This window comes from Equus caballus, chromosome 20 (assembly GCF_041296265.1).
Source record: "Equus caballus isolate H_3958 breed thoroughbred chromosome 20, TB-T2T, whole genome shotgun sequence".
NCBI classification, from domain to species: domain Eukaryota; kingdom Metazoa; phylum Chordata; class Mammalia; order Perissodactyla; family Equidae; genus Equus; species Equus caballus.
In genome coordinates this window covers 24397854-24413956 of record NC_091703.1, presented here as the reverse complement: position 1 = coordinate 24413956, position 16103 = coordinate 24397854, and the positions used below count along the sequence as shown (strand labels likewise).

Genomic DNA, 16103 nt, shown 5'->3' with positions numbered 1-16103 from the left:
TCATTCTCTGAATTGTGAGATTTTCATTGAACTAACGTGACTAGAAGATTAACATTGCCTTTTTACATACACCAATCTACAATCTTCTGTTTCAGCTATGAGGTACCCTTTTTCAAATGCTATTCTTTACGCAGCTCAAAACTCAAAACTTACCCCAGTAAACATACACGAAGTTTCTTTTCTCCCCTGTCTCCCAGGCAATACACAGTACCATGAAAACCAAATAAAAAGATGGACTATGAAAGAGAGGTAGGCATCCTTGAGATCAATTGCCTCCTTTTAACAATAATTGTACCTCTCAGTACGTTGAATGGATTAATTAATAGTGATTGCAGAGCCCTTTAAAACCCACAGCTCTGTGTACCCATGGCATTAAATACTGTGATAGACTATTACAGTAAGCATTTTTAAATGGAGCTAATATTCTTCCTTATAGTATCTTTCAAATCTGCTTTGCCTTCTTCATTCCCACAGCCTCTGCCCTAGATCCAGGCCTTATCATCTCCTTCTAATGAGTGCCCCCTACCTCCAAACTCTCTCCTCCCCAAACCATAATTTATGTCACAGGAAGAAAAATCTTAAAATAGTTTTATACTTCCCTCTCCTGCAAGGCCTTCGATAGCCACATGGAAACTATAATTTTAAGTTCAAACAAGTTCTTCAAGCAGCAAAGCGGTAAACTGGAAAGAATTCTAGTTGCAACATATTCTTATTTTCCTTATTCTGCTGCGCAAGGTCATCACCACAGGATGCCATCACATGTCCCACTGCCACACTCTTTGTGGAGCCTGCACCTCACAGGCCGGTTAGCACAACGATTGAGAGCGTGGAGTGTGGCATCAGACAGCTTGGGTGTGCGTCCCGCCTCTGCCCCTGCCTAGCTGTGAGACCTACAGCAAGATGCTTAGCCTCTCTGAACCATACTTTCTTCATTGGTAAAATGAAGGTAATAAAGGTCCCCTCCTCACTGAGTTACTCTGTGGGTTCAGTAAGTTAACGTTTATAAAGCGTTTAGAACAGCACCTGTGCCCTATGGTCAGTACAAAATAAATAGGGACTTTTCTTACTTACTACTGTATCCTCAATGCCTATGACTGCACCCAGCACATAAGGGAAACCGAGGCTTACAGAGATTAACTGACTTGCCCCAGAGCACACTCATCATAAGCTTCTGAGCTTGAATTCGAGTCTACATGGTTGGCTTCAGAGCCCTCACTTTTGACCATCACACTACACTGTACCCACCTCATCGCCTGGCTTTTCACACAGCAGAGGCTCCTTAAATGTTGCTCCGATTGTTTACTAAAATATCTTAAACATTGTAACTTCGGGCCCTTTTCACATACTGTACTCCTAGCTGGGAACACTCTCTTCTCCAACAAGTACCCCGCACCCCAGCCCCCGGCAATTTCTTATCAGTTCAAAGTATTCCGAAGGGTTCTCTTCCTCCTCTGAATTTTTATGGCACTTTAACTGCCTATAAAACTCACTGGCACTGACCACATCCTGTCTGGTACTGTAACTTGTCTTTTTTATGTGCCTTGTTTCTCCAACAAGACTGTAAATCCACTGAGGATGGGCCATGTTTGCCTTACGGTTCTTTGTGTTCCCAGCGGGGACCACGATGGCGCCTTGCCCAGAGCAAACTCTCCTTAAATGTTTGCTGATTGATAAATGGGCACACAGGCAGCTAGAAATGGACAAAGTATTCTCTTATTCTCACCACTGCCTTTTGTCCTGCTATAGCACATCCTGCCCCTCACTCATGCCTGTGGGGAGAGGAAGAGCTTGGGCGCTGGAGGTTAATAAAACGCATCCCCCATATCTTTCTTTTGTGGCGGCCACATCTGGTACTTACAGTGTAAAGGGAGTATCTGGAAATGAGTTAATTGCATCCTTTTCTGGAGGTTCAAGGAAACCTAGAGAGGCATCCTTTTTTTCTCCCTGAATTTGGAACCAATTGAGACTTAGATACAGGAGGTAGGCAGAGGAATATCAAAATATCACCTATATTACAGGAAGTGCAGACACAATTCCAATGCAGACAAAGGCCAAGTTGGAGAGCGTGGCTTAGATCTGTTGGTCAAATGATGAGATAATCCTGACAACCCCCCCCCCCCCGCCCAAGAATCAGGCAGACTTACTCAGTGATAAGCAGCATTTGATAACCGCTGGCCTCCCCCCTGGGGCAGTGCCCCAGTACAATTTAGTGTGTGGAAGAACAGAGAACATACGGGCAGCTGGCTCCAAAGAGGAGAGGGAGGGGCTGTTGGAGCAGGCTCAGAGCCATCTTCCAAATTTACCAATCAGCTACGTCATCCTTCCTCCACTGAGGAGGCTGGGTGAGGGTGTGATGGGGACAGGAGCATTTCTCTAATGCGTGCCTCCATGTGCAAACATAAAATCAAGGGGAGGGAAGTTCCTCCACAGCAGCCTCCATCTGTCTTCACCCATGGGGCTTAACCATTGCTTCCACCGTCAACCAGAAGTGAGGCTACCCTCTCAGGGAGAGAGGTCAGCAGTCCGTTAGAGCAACCCATCCCATTTTCATGAGGCCATTCCCCCATTACCAATCACTTTTCCTGAGTGGCTCCTCCTAGGACCTGCTGTGGACAGCCTAGATTTTGCTCTGAGAAAATTCTGGAACGAATCAGAACCATACACTAATTAAATTAACTCAAAGGCCAGCTGATATGAGTTGCCTTTTGTCCCCCTAAAAGGATATGTTGAAGTCCTAACACACACTACCTCAGATTGTGACCATATTTGCAAATAGCATTATTATAAATGGGATTAGTTGAATTAAAATGAGATCATACTGGAGCAGGATGGGCCTGTAATCCAATATGGCTGGTATCCTTACAAAAAGACAGAGACCCAGGGAGAAGGCCATGCGAAGACAGAGGCAGAGATTGGAGTGATGTGCCTACAAGCCAAGGAACACCAAGGATTGATGGCAGTCCCCAGAAGCTAGGCAGACGCATAGAACAGATTTTCCCTCAGAGTCCTGATAAGGAATCAGCCCTGCCGACACCTTGATTTCAGACTTCTAGCCTCCAGCACTGTGGGAGAATAAATTTCTGTGGTTTAAAGCCACTCTGTTTGTGGCACATTGTTACAGAAGCCCAGGAATTTAATATACCACCCTCGACCCCAGACTGGAAGGTCACTCTATTTCTCCCCACCCCCAAGTTACATGCAGACACATTCTTAACATAACTCATCAAGTGTCAGAGAAATAACGCTTCCTTAAGGCATGGGTTACCCTTCTCAGGAGTAATGATTTCAATAGCTAATTTCTGAGAAGCCTTTACTTTCTTCTTTCCAAGTGTTTATTCTTTTATTCCTAGATATCAAAGTAAGGATGCAATGATTTGGGAAATAACTAAGAAAAGATGTGTCGAAGAAATACAAAGATGTGTGTTTTGACTTTCAGAACTTATTTTAACTTCCATTTTACACTTAATCAGCCTTTTTAGGGGGAAGGTGTGCAAAGAGATCTAATGGATATTAATATTGCGTTAAATTCATTTTGAGCTTTGTTAGCACATAGCCATCCTTAGACCATTTTCAATCAAGGTGTATATGCATGTTCTTTTGCTCACTTCACCATTATTTGGGATGTGTGTTTGTACATATTACCATACCACGCTACAATAACCAGTGATTATTTAGGGTTCTACAGCATTTCACTGTGAAGCATAGTTTGTTTATCCATCCTCTGCTTCTTGGGCTTTGGGACATTTTTACACTTTGGCCTATTATAAATAAAACATCTTTGTATATATTTTTTTTTATTCTCTTAGATTATGTCCTTAGGTTATTTTTTGAAAGATTTATCACTGGGTCAAACTATTAATAGTATGTTACACGTTGTCATGGTAGTCTCAAAAAAGACTGATACAGTTGATAATACCACCAACAATGTTATCAGAAGGATCTAAGTATTTTTAAAGTTTCATTTGGCAAGTGCATAATATCAAATATTATGCATTTCTTCATAACCTTGAAAACATTTTTTTAAATTGGCATTATAACCAAATAACTTACGCAGCTGAAGTACATTTGTTTTCCTGCCCCGGCTGCAGAGTAACTTCTTCCACATATCTGACATATAAAGTCCTTGGGAAAATTGTTAGCTATTTTTACGAGACTTTCAGTTTACTTGTACAGCTAAAATTCACCAAATAGTTCTGCTGTCACAAACTCTAAAACAGTGCACTTAAGAGGAGACTGGCTATTTTAACACTGAGCAAAAGAGAAAGGGATGGTTTGATGTAGTGTTAGGAAAGACACACAACTAAATCCGACTCAACTGAAACCCTTGGTGCAGACATAGGCTGTTTCTAACGGTGTGCTGCTGCTTCCGTTAAAAAACGAAAAAAATTGCAGATTTGGGTTTTTTCTTCTCTCTTCTTTCTTTCCTTCTTTTATTCTTTGTTTCATTCTTTCTTTCGTTTTTTTGGTAACTGTGGAAAAAAGGAAAGTATAAAGAACAAAATTTAACTTAATGCGTGCCAACACAATTCAATGGGGAAATTTTTCAACAAATGGTGCCGGGACAACTGAACGTCCAAATGCAAAAGAATGAATTTTGACCCGTTCCTCACATCATATGCAAAAATTAACTCAAGATGGATCATAACTTAAATGTAAGAACTAAAACCATGAAATTCCTAGCAGATAGCATAAGAGTAAATCTTCATGATTTTGGATTAGGCAATGATTTCTTAAAAAGAACAAGTAAAAAAATAAATAAATTGGATTTCATCAAAATTTTAAATTTTTATGTGTCAAAGGACATCATCAAGAAAATACAACCTACAGAATGGAAGAAAATATTTGCAAGACACTTATCTGACAAGGGGCTTATAGCCACAATATATAAAGAACTCTTCCAAAGATAAATAAACCAAGTAAAAAATGAGCAAAGAATTTGTATAGACATTTACCCAAAAAGATATACAAATGGCCAATAAGCACATGAAAAATTACTCAACATCTCTAGTCATTAGAGAAATGCAAACCAAAACTACAATGAGATACCACTTCACACCTACTAGGATGGTTAAAGGAAAAAAGATAGAAAATAACAGGTGTTAAAGACAACGCAGAGACATTGAAACTCCCACATGGCTGGTGGAAGTGTAAAATGGTGCAGTGGCTTTGGAAAACATAAGTCCACTCAAAAACTTGTACATGGGGTTTTGTGGCAGCATTATTCCTAAGAGCCAAAAGGTAGAAAAAAACCAAATGTCCGTTAACTGATGAATGCATAAACAAAATGTGGTACGTCCATACAATAGAATGTTATTCAACCACTAAAAGGAATGAGGGACTGTTACGTGCTTTAATGAGGAGGGACCTGGAAAACATTGTGTAAAGTGAAAGAAGTGAGCCACAAAAGACTGCGTTTGATATGACGCTATTTATGTGACATGTTCAGACTAGGCAAATCCAGAAACAGTAGATTAATGGTTGCCTGCGGCTGGGATGAGGCAGGGAAACTAGAATAGGGCGTGACTACTAATGGAGACAGGGTTTCTTTCTGACATATTGAATATGCTCTAAAATTAGGTTGTGGAAATGTTTGTGCAACTCTGAATATACTAAAACCTGAACTATATATTTTAATGGGGGAATTTATAATATATGAAATATATCTTAATAAAGATGCAAAAAACTTTTTATTAATTGTGCTCAATCCCACTGCCAGAGACAATCTCTTAACTTTTGCCGTATTTATAAACTTTACAGACCTCCTTTGAGGAGGGTTTCGTGAAGTCATAGGACTGTTATGATTAGACTATAGGCAAGGTATCTTCTCCTCCGCATATTAAGTCTAGTCTATTTATTAGCCACCGTTTTATCAAAGCCTTAGATGGTAATATGGGAGACTTATTAGTTAAGCCAAGAGCCAGGTCATAATCGCTGACTGCCCTTCTTTTTACCTTCTGTCCAATCAAGCTCCTTCAAAGGAACTGAATCCACTTGTTTCTCTCCATCCCATTTCTACCGCTCTAAAGGCAACACCAGTTCTCACCTAGACTGTTGAAAGGGCCCCTCTAACAGTTGGCTCTACTCATTTCTTGCCCCCTTGATCTCCACCCTCCACTCAGCAGCTAGAGCACTCTCTCCCCTGCTCAAAACCTTTCAAAGTCTCCTTTTATGTTTAGACTAAAGTTAAAACTCCTTAAGTGACTCACAAGATGATGGGCTTCTGTCGACCCTTCCAACTCTAGGACTTTTTACCTCCCACCCTTATTCTAACCACACTTCATTTCTTTCAGCTTCTAGGACATACCACTCTCTCCTTCCCTTTTCTCTAGGCCTTTTTCTCCCGCTTACCTATGCTTACGCCTAGCTCCCACTCCCTACTCACAGCTCCCTTCACCAGTCTATGTCCAGCCTACTCCTCCTCATTCTTTAGGAATCATTGGACATTACTCCCTGCAAAACCCTTTCCTGACCTTCCTGGCCCCATCAAGTGCCCTTCTAAGAGCTCCCACATAGCCCTATATTTCCCCTTTGATAAATAATATTGATTGCATTAAATTGGAATTGCCTATTAATTTTCCCCAAATTGCCACTACCAGCTAAGTGACTTTGGGCAAGTTACTTAACCTCTCCATGCTTCATTGCCTCACATGAAAAATGGTGATAAAAATAGTACCTACCTTAGAGGAGGATTAAATGAAATAATATTTGTAAATCACTAAGAACAGTGCCTGGTACATTGTAAGTACAACATAAGTCTTTTGTTTTGGCTTTTTTTTTGCTGAGGAAGATTTGCCCTGAGCTAACATTTGCTGCCAATCTTCCTCTTTTTGCCTATGAGCTGCCACCACAGCATGGCCACTGACAGATGAGTGGTGGAGGTCCACACCCAGGAAACGTACCTGGGGCGCCAAAGCAGAGTGCACTGAATTTAACCACTGTGCCACTGGGGCTGGGCCCCAATATAAGTGTCTGTTAAAAGTGTTGTATACGTCTCTAGACTGTAAGCCCCAAGAGAGGTTTTTTTTTAATCTTATTCACTGTTGCATCCCCTGTAAATGTTATCGAATAAATAAGTACATCAATCAATTAATCTAGCAAATGTACAGAAAATTCAAAAGCTATCTCATATTTTCAAGATCCAGGAGAGATGGTGGGTACAAAATGAAACAAGTTTCCAAAGAAAGCAAGAGAAGATAGAAGCAAAAACAAAGGTAGCAGTTTAAATTAGTGGAGAAAGGATAGGTTATCACTAAATAAAACTTGGATCATTGGTTAACCATTTGGAAAAAGTTGAAGTGAGAATCCACTCACAGCATAAAAGTAATTCCAGGGGATGGCCTGGTGGCATAGTGCTTAAGTTTACACACTCTGCTTTAGCAGCTCAGGATTCACAGGTTCGGATCCCAGGCAGGACCTAGCACCACTCATCAAGCCATGCTGTGGCAGCATCCCACATACAAAATAGAGGAAGATTGGCACAGATGTTAGCTCAGCAACAATCTTCCTCAAGGACAAAAAGAGGAAGATTGACCCTGAGCTAACATTTGTTACCAATCTTCCTGACCAAAAAAAAAGTAATTCTACATGCAACTATTAATTGAAAAAGAAAATCTTAAAAGAATCATAAGAAAACAAAACTCACTATTTGTCTGATCCTAGGGTGTGGTAGCATGGCCCAGAAAGTACTATTTATCCACATGGAAAGATGTTTTCTGCAAGTTGAGAGGTTTTTTTTTTTTTGAGGAAGATTAGCCCTGAGCTAACATCTGCCACCAATCCTCCTCATTTTGCTGAGGAAGACTGGCCATGAGCTAACATCCATGCCCATCTTCTTCTACTTTATATGTGGGATGCCTACCACAGCATGGCTTGCCAAGTGGTGCCATGTCCACACCCGGGATCCAAACTGGTGAACCCTGGGTCGCTGAAGCGGAACATGTGACCTTAACCGCTGTGCCACCAGGCTGGCCCCAGTTGAGAGCTTTATAGATGAGCTGTTAAGAATCCAGCCTCTGGGGGCCGGCCTGGTGGTGCAGCTGTTAAGTTTGCACGTTCCACTTTGGCAGCCTGGGGTTCACTGATTCAGATCCCGGGTGTGCACCTATGCACTGCTTGTCAAGCCATGCTGTGGCAGGTGTCCCACATATAAAGTAGAGGAAGACAGGCAGCAGATGTTAGCTCAGGGCCAGTCTTCCTCAGCAAAAAGAGGAGGGTTGGTGGCAGATGTTAGCTCAGGGCTAATCTTCCTCCAAAAATAAAAATAAAAAGAATCCTGCCTCTGGAGGCAGACTGCCTCGGTCCATATCCCACTGCTGCCACTTTTATTATTATGTAACTTTGGACAGCTTAGTTGCCTCTCTGGGCCTCGGTTTCCTCATCTAGAACATGGAGATTGTCAACCATACAATGTGTTATGAGGATTAAATGAAATAATATTTGTATATCACAAATGATATAGAATGATGCCTGACAAAACCTATGTTTATAACATAGATTTATATAAAATTATGTCAGCTGGTTATATCTCAGAGGTGGGATTATAGGCATTTAAGTTTTTCTTCCTTTTAACTATATTTTCTAATTGTCCTACAATAAGCATGCACTGCTTTTAAAATAAGAAAAAAGAACAAAGGTTATTTTTAATTTTTAAAAATTATTTTAAAATCTCCTTGTAGAAGAATATTTGTGGTCATGCCAAAAATATTCATGATCTATTGTAAGAGAAAAAAAGAGATTTATGAAATAGTATATACAGATTAATTTCCAATGTCTAAAAATATTTAATGTATGAATATATACAATCATTCATGGAAAAAACAAAGAATTTACAGTGTTAGCAGTGATTGTCTCTTTGTGTTTGAATTACATGTGATTTTTGTTTTCTCCCTTTATTTCCAAATTTTTCAATATGGATATGATCACTTGTGAAGGCAGAAAAAAAATGTGATTTTTTCTTTTTAAAGAAGTAGCATGGACTTTGGTCAGTGTAAAGGATAGATTTTCATCTGAAACAGAAGGGAAGAAAGGATGGGTACAGATTAAAGGTGGAAGGGAAGAATCACATAGAGGGTCTATGATTTCTCTGAAGTAGGAGGTAAGATGCAGAGAACGGTTTAAGCTTTGGAATAGCTGTGGGGAATGAAAAAGGGCTAATTAGAGATAGGTTAAAAAAGAAAAATGTGTGAACTGGAATGAAGGGCCTCCTGTGTTGAAAAACCTAACTTAGTAAGAGTGTGTCCTGTCAGCATCTTGCCCCCAAGTGCTCAGAAGCACAGGTCAGGAAATCGAGGCAGACTGGAAATGGGAGGTGACAGGAAACCCATCATCTGTAGCAGAAGGTCTAGGTTATACACCAAAATACTGACAGCGCTTATTTCTGGCTGTTGGCATTATGGTTGGATTTTTAGTTTCCCTCTTTAACCTTACTTGCCTTTTTTTACAGTTGGCAGATTTTATTTATTAATTTTTTGGCACAAGAAAATAAACTCTCCCTCTAAAACTTATCATGTAGAATAACCACTTGTTAACATTTGGCCAGCTTTTTTTTTTCTGTAAGCACATATCCATACACATACGTGGCAGATTGTTGCACCCGTGACCTCCTCTGCAAATCAGAACATAAATGGCCACAACTCTTACTGTTTTTACTATTTGCTCAAGTCCACCGATGCCACATTAGGACGAACTCCCTTAAGTTCTTGCCAGCCACCAAACTGTCTAAAAATCTCAGTTCTGAAGGATGTAAGTTTTGCTAGCAATGCCAGGAATCACGGGAATTGGAAAAAAATGTCTCCAATCCAATTTATGCTGTTCACTTCGTTGCCGCGAGATGTCGCTGTTGAAGACCGGGCCTGCACGGTTCAACAGGCCTGACTCCTCTGTTACACTGAGTGGTCCCTGCCCACCCCAGTCCTCACTGGCCCTGCTGGGGAGTCGTGGCTTGGGCTCCACAGTTAGAATTTTCCATCACCCAGTCAACACTGTGCCAAGAATGACAATTGGACCAGGGTGTTTGGGTCTGAAGACACTAACTAGAGAGAGAAAATATTATTGAACAGGGAAGGGCCACATGCTGAGTTCAAACCAGCCTCCCCGTGTGTACTCATAGGTGCTTGTGTTGAGTCCAAGTCACCACCTTTTCCTCAAGATAATTTTGTTTTGGGGGTCTCACCATGCTTCCCCACTAATTCTATACCCCGCACTTTCCCCTATCCACTATCACATCACCTGTAGGAATACTACTTATTTACGTATGTATACTTCTTCCTTTCTAGATAAAAAATGTTCATAAAGTAGACAGCACATATTATTTATCTCTGTCCAGTATGTGCTGGAGCCAGCTTGTACTTGCTTACGAGAGCCAATTGTTAAATTTTCAGAAATGTGAGCTGATTGTTAAAACAGCCATTATTGAAAATTATATAAATGTACAAGTAAATAAACAATATTGACCACAAAGTTAATAAATACTCAAAACACATCACTTCCTAATTGCCACATTTAACTATTATCTGTACACTTGAGGTTATTTGCATCTGTATGGTGAAAACACTATATGATGATGTGCTCCTTCGCATCTTTCCCCACTTTGTGTGCAGTGGTGTCCTGTTAGCAGCTTGAAATCAGGCATGGTGGGAGTATCTGCCCTGTGAAAACCAACAAACACTGCAAATCAGCTCCCCTAAGAACTAGTTCTTCAACCTTTACCAGCATACCTCTGGCAGTCTGCATTCCCAGCAGCTGGAATGACAAGGTGCCCAATAAATGTTGGATGGATGGATGGATGGATGGTGGGAAAGAATAATGGAAGAGGGGAGAGTTATACAGCCTTGAAGATAGGAATAACAGCCACGAGAAGATGTTGGCTAGGTGGGGTATTTCATATTCTGCCCTTTACCTTGCAGCCTTCCCACCCAACAACCTCAATTGTTCTATTTCCTTCTTTTGTCAGTTTCTCATGTTGTGTTCTTACATATTGTGCAAAAGAGTGCAATATAGTACAGAAAATGTGGTCATCCTATTTCTGAATTCTATGTTGCTTCATCACATTTCAAAAGAGGTGTAAATTTTGTATTCCTGTTCGTTCTACTAGAGATAGTGGTGTGGCAATACACAGTGCAGAACACAGGAAGCCCCACATTTACCATTCACGACATATTTACAACTAGATCCAGCGGAAGGTAAGCAGGGGTGGAGTCCTTTTGTGGCAAGGTTATCTTTACCACAAGTTCCGTTCCCATATACCAGCTTATCCCAGTGAGTAGAAAAAATAGGGAACTAAATATTACTACTAAAGCTAAGTATTCTGTGAAAATCTTATCCAGAAAATGCAAGAAGCCAGGTCTGAACTTTTTTCTCCTCACCCAAGCTTCATAATGTTCGCTACCGTGAAATTTCCCTTATACCAGTTTTTAATGTTTCTGTTGAGTCTTTTATATAGTTTTATTTTAGTGCATGAAAAAGAGGAGAGTAATTAGGAAAAAGAACCACAAGGTCAGAAGCCTGGGGCAAAGTGGTGGAGAAACGTTTATTATTGTTATAAATGCATTACTTCTCGAACAGCTTTCAAGGGGATCCTTTTATGGAAGTCTTATATATATATATATATATTTTTTTTTTTTTTTTGAGTAAGATTAGCCTTGAGCTAAAATCTGCTGCCAATCCTCCTCTTTTTTGCTGAGGAAGACTGGCCATGAGCTAACATCCGTGCCCATCTTCGTCTATTTTATATGTGGGACGTCTGCCACAGCATGGCTTGATAAGCAGGGTGTAGGTCCAAGCCAGGGATCTGAACTGGCAAACCCCAGGCCACCCAAGTGGAGCACACAGACTTAACCACTATACCACTGGGCTGGCCCCTTATCTTTGTTAATAAAATTTGAAGGCCGCTATTCCAGTGGTTGGCAGATAAAATCATGTAAAGACACCTATTTTACTGCAAAACTCATGGATTAGCTGATTAATGCACGTGAGACAATGTCTATTTGCCCCTCTGTCACCAGGGCCTAGGGTCTACAGTATGTGGAAGACAACACAAATCCTTCGGGACATGAAAACCATAATCAGGCTCTGTGTAATTACTGTTCTTCCTTCCATAGTGGGTGGTAGGATAAAGTTCGCTATAGGGCAAAGCTGCATTCCCAACCATCCCAACATGTGCGACCTGGTGGTCACCCACTGCTCCCTCGGGTGTCATTCCACCACTTCCATGTTGATAAGAACCTTCTAAATTCTCTGATCCCCATGAGACTAGAGAACTGCTGGGAATCCATTACTCATTCATTTAGAAAATGTCTGTGGAACACTGGTTTCCATCAGGCCTGAAGGCCTTACTTGACCTTTGCCTTCTAAGATCCCAAAGTCTAGCAGGACAGACTGGCTTAAAAACTGGTAAATATGGCCCAGATCCTGCAGCTTCAAGTCATGTGCCTGGACTGTGTTCTATGAGTTCAGAGCAAAAAAGAAAAGATTTGAGAAATCAGCCCCAATGCAGCAAATCCTTCTCACCCAACCCTGTCCCCTTTGCCTCTTAGATAGCTACACTTTGGGATATTTTTTACAGGATTATATTTTCTTTTTATTTATGGAGCAGTTCCGTTATTCCTGTAAGAGCTTCTCTGGTATAGGTTCCCACAATCTGGACTCGCCTGTTCTTTGAAAGTACTTGGCTTGCTCCAGAGTCTCTGCCACATTCTATGTGTGTGCATATATGTACATGAATATATGTATGTTTCATATATGCATACACCTATTCACTTACTTTCTTTGTCCTTAATCTTCCCATCAATAACGTGAGGACAGTCACACTGAACTCCCTTTCTTCCCTCAGAAAGAACTGAGTGGCATACATTCCTAAGTTTCTTAGGAGAAATGTGCCTTTCCTGGTGTTAATATTATCGTCATAAAGGAAACCATGAGATCCTAGGGTGTGCAAGAGCTCATCCGGGGCCCAGATTTTCCTGAATGAAAGGAAAGGATTGTTGGAGAGGAGGGAAGAGGGAAGAAAAGGGCAAGAGCCTTGCTTTTAAGATAGGCATTACGAACTTTCTGCCCTCACAGAGTTATCTGATCAATGCAAGAACGTCACAGAATTATTGTCATCAGATAATATCTATAATCAATAATAGCACATTACTTTTGCATAAAGGAAAAAATAGTACTACTCGGTGCTATGCCAGAAACATGTGGTGCTCTACTCAGCGCCCTCTTCCACACTGGTGCCAGGGACATTTATATGAGTCTATAAATGACAACTGAACCACGTGGGTGTGACAGGCAGCTGGTTGCGTTCATGGAGTTTTTAACATTAGGTCATATCTAGGTTGAGGGGTGAGGACAAAGAGAACTTCCTCTTCCTGCCCCACCCTCCCTCCCTCCATCTCATACCTGACACCTCGCCTTTTTTGTACTTTGTTAAAACATTGGATGAAATTTTATAAGAAAACAATTCGTATAAGAAAACAATTTCCCAGGGGCTGCCCCTTCCATAGGGTGGGCCGGTGCACCCCATGGGCTTTCCAGGAGGGAAAAGGAGTCCTGAATTCTTGCTAACCAGTTTCCGATGTCTGGGGCCTCTCGTTCACCTGGGTGGTGAGTGAACCCCTCACCCCACCACCACCATGGGTTTCCATGATATTAGAAAATGGGAAGTTGACATTTATACTGCTTTTGGCTTGGGCCAAGCCCATGCTGAAGAGGCCTACCTACTGGCCTAAATTTACCCCTGACCCACTTTATCCAAATTTGCTCCAACCAGACCATTTCACTAAACCTGACCGTAAGGGGATCCTGAGAAGCACTGAGACCCCCTCACATGTAGAGACTGAGAGACGAACCTCACACTTCCCCTATACCCTACCTTAATGCTGAACTCCTAAGGAGTTGGGTTGATACCTCGTGGGTACCTCAGGGTAAGGGAAGAAGTCTCTAAAATCTGCAGTAGAAACAACTTTTAAAACCCTCAATGTCATGAGAGTTTCATGAGGTTTGAGTTTTGTCTTTTGGTTCTTGTTTATTTTTTTAAGGTTGGCCGTTTTCTGCTCACCTCCCACTCGAAGCTACAGTGCTGTTTTCTTCTTGCTTTCTGTCTCCTCCAGTGGCCCCATCACATTCTTTGGTCCACGCCCTTGTTTATAGGTCTCAGTTCACAGATTCAGCTCTGTTTGTGGTCTCAGAAAGGATGGGTGGCACTTTTCAATCTGTTATCACACCAGATATAGATCTAGGAAAAGAAAAAAAGGGCCTCGTTTTGAAGAGGTTAGTAGGAGATGAAACAAACATAGATTGTTTTTTACACATCTCAGCTGAAGAGAAATCAGAGAACAGGGACCAGAAGGAGCATGACGGAGGGAAGGGAGAGGGGAAACCCAGTGCCTCAAAATAAAGACCCATCGGTAACAGCAAAGTTTCTCTACGGGCAGCCTGGGCTCACACTTCAAGGGGGAAATTTTTTTGAAATATGCAGACCGATTAATAACTACAAATTCCCATGAGCGATCATTTGAGAGAGAGACAGAGAGTGCGGCCCTGGGGAGAATCTGAGCTGTCACCTCATTGCTCCCAGCTTATCTCCATGGTCAAGTATGGCCTTTAGAATCAAGGCAGCATCTTCCTTTTTTTGTCTTTCCTCTCTTTCTCTGTTTCTCTCTTTCTTTCCTTGTTTCCTTCCTTCCCTCCTGGCTCCTTCCTCCTTCCCCTCCCCCTCCTTCAGCTAGCTTTCTCTTTTAATTCGATGTGAGAGAGGAAAGGGCAGCTCCCTGTTCCCACGGAAGTTCAAGGCTGCCCACTGAAGTGTAAAGACTCAGGGCAGCGCTGGATCAGTGTGGTGGTGTGTTTTGGTCACGCCGTTTTCAGGGACGGAAAAACAGCTTTTGCTACTCCAGTTCTTTAGAGGTAAAAGCTTAAAAACCACTGTCAAGCTGATAGATTGAGAATAGTAGAAAAACAGAGTCCGGGAAATATGGGAGCTTGGTCCCTCCTGGGCGGGCCTGGGCCCTAACTCCTTACGTGGGACACCTTGCGGTTGTCTCTTCTTTTACTCCAGGCATTGGTTCTCACTGACCCTCCTCACTGTGATTTACACTTCAAACAAAACGTTAAAGAAGGAAGGGGTCTTCAGGGTCCAGGCTGCCGGAAACGAAGGAGGAATGGTGATTACCATCCAAATGGACTCAAAGGCACTAACCTCCTGGGTGCCTGACAAAGGAGGTTTGAAGCTCTTCTAAGGTGAGCCAGGAACCTGGGAATGAGAGTTTAAATGTGTTAAGGGCTTGTCCAGGGCCCACCGCTGCCCTGCAGCATTTACAGAGCACCCAGAGCCGAATTTCCGGATTTCCAGGAGGGCTCAAATTTCAAATCAAAGTGTGTCTCTGGATGTCCTCCCACGGAAGCTTTAAAAAACAAAACAGATGCCATCTGGATGTATTTTTCTTCCAAAAGAGAAATATTCTGCCCTTCCCTCTTGCTTCCCTCTCTTTCTCCTTCCTTCTTTCCTTCCTTCCCTCCTTCCTTCCTTCAGAGGACACCAAGACGTATATATTGAAACGAGGCCACGTTGAGAAGAGTTTTCAAAAACATTTGGCCAAAATCAGAACACAACAAGTTTCCAATTGCAAATCCTTGCTTTCATTGCTATCCCTAAGAAGAAATTCTGAAGCCAAGAATAGCAGGTCAGGAGACGAATGGGTCCCAACCCACAAAGCTAGTACATGCAAAGGGATGGAACTGCTAGGCCGTCCCTCTGCATTGCCCCGGTGCCAAGGGCCCGCAGCTTCCAGATGCTTTCCCAGGGTCCCTCAGGTCATGGTCTCTGCTCTACAGGGCCTACCGCAATCCTGCTCCACTCAACGTGGGGTCTGCAGCAGTGGTCTTTAACTGTCCAGTTTTTGAAACCCAAAGTAAATTTTGGAAAACTACATTCCATTGCATATCTAAAGTTTTTTATCATAAGTTTTAAAAGTCCAAAAGCATGTCATTTATGAAGTAGTATATATATATATATATATCTCCATGGTCCATGTAAAAAAATGCATAAACATGCTCTTTGAGATTTGGAAATATTCTATATCATTCCATTTTCTTATTGAATTCATATTTCCATTCCA

The 16103-nt window shown here is 41.7% G+C and overlaps 1 protein-coding gene across 4 annotated transcripts in view; it reads left to right on the top strand.

The window, feature by feature from the left end:
* RIPOR2 (RHO family interacting cell polarization regulator 2) overlaps positions 1–16103 on the top strand; it is a 216369-nt gene that overhangs the window by 80245 nt on the left and 120021 nt on the right. For 2 of the 4 annotated variants that reach the window (XM_070244953.1, XM_070244958.1), the window contains exon 2: positions 15044–15225. The exons of the other annotated variants lie outside the window; for them this stretch is intronic. The gene's annotated coding sequence lies outside the window, so the exon portion shown is untranslated. The remainder of the gene's footprint in view (positions 1–15043; positions 15226–16103) is intronic. 4 annotated transcript variants of the gene reach the window in all.